Source organism: Asparagus officinalis, chromosome 7 (assembly GCF_001876935.1).
Source record: "Asparagus officinalis chromosome 7, Aspof.V1, whole genome shotgun sequence".
Taxonomy (NCBI): domain Eukaryota; kingdom Viridiplantae; phylum Streptophyta; class Magnoliopsida; order Asparagales; family Asparagaceae; genus Asparagus; species Asparagus officinalis.
In genome coordinates this window covers 97,740,312-97,740,578 of record NC_033800.1, presented here as the reverse complement: position 1 = coordinate 97,740,578, position 267 = coordinate 97,740,312, and positions in this window count along the sequence as shown.

Below are 267 nucleotides of genomic sequence, written 5' to 3'. Positions count from 1 at the left end.
GGGGGGGAAATGTAACTAAAATGTAAAATAAAGAGAAAAAATAACTAATTCCCACCCCCACACCTAAATTTTGCATTGTCCTCAATGCAAACTCTATGATGCATAAAGTAAAGCAGATAAGAAGTGAAGCACTTACATTTGGTCGGCTGATAAAAATCTGTAATTACCTTTTGTCTGAGGAGGATGAAATCAAAAATTTATTCTCTTTCTTCTTCTTCTTTTTTTTTTCTTCTTTTTTTTCTTTTTTTTTTCTTTTTTTTCTTTTTT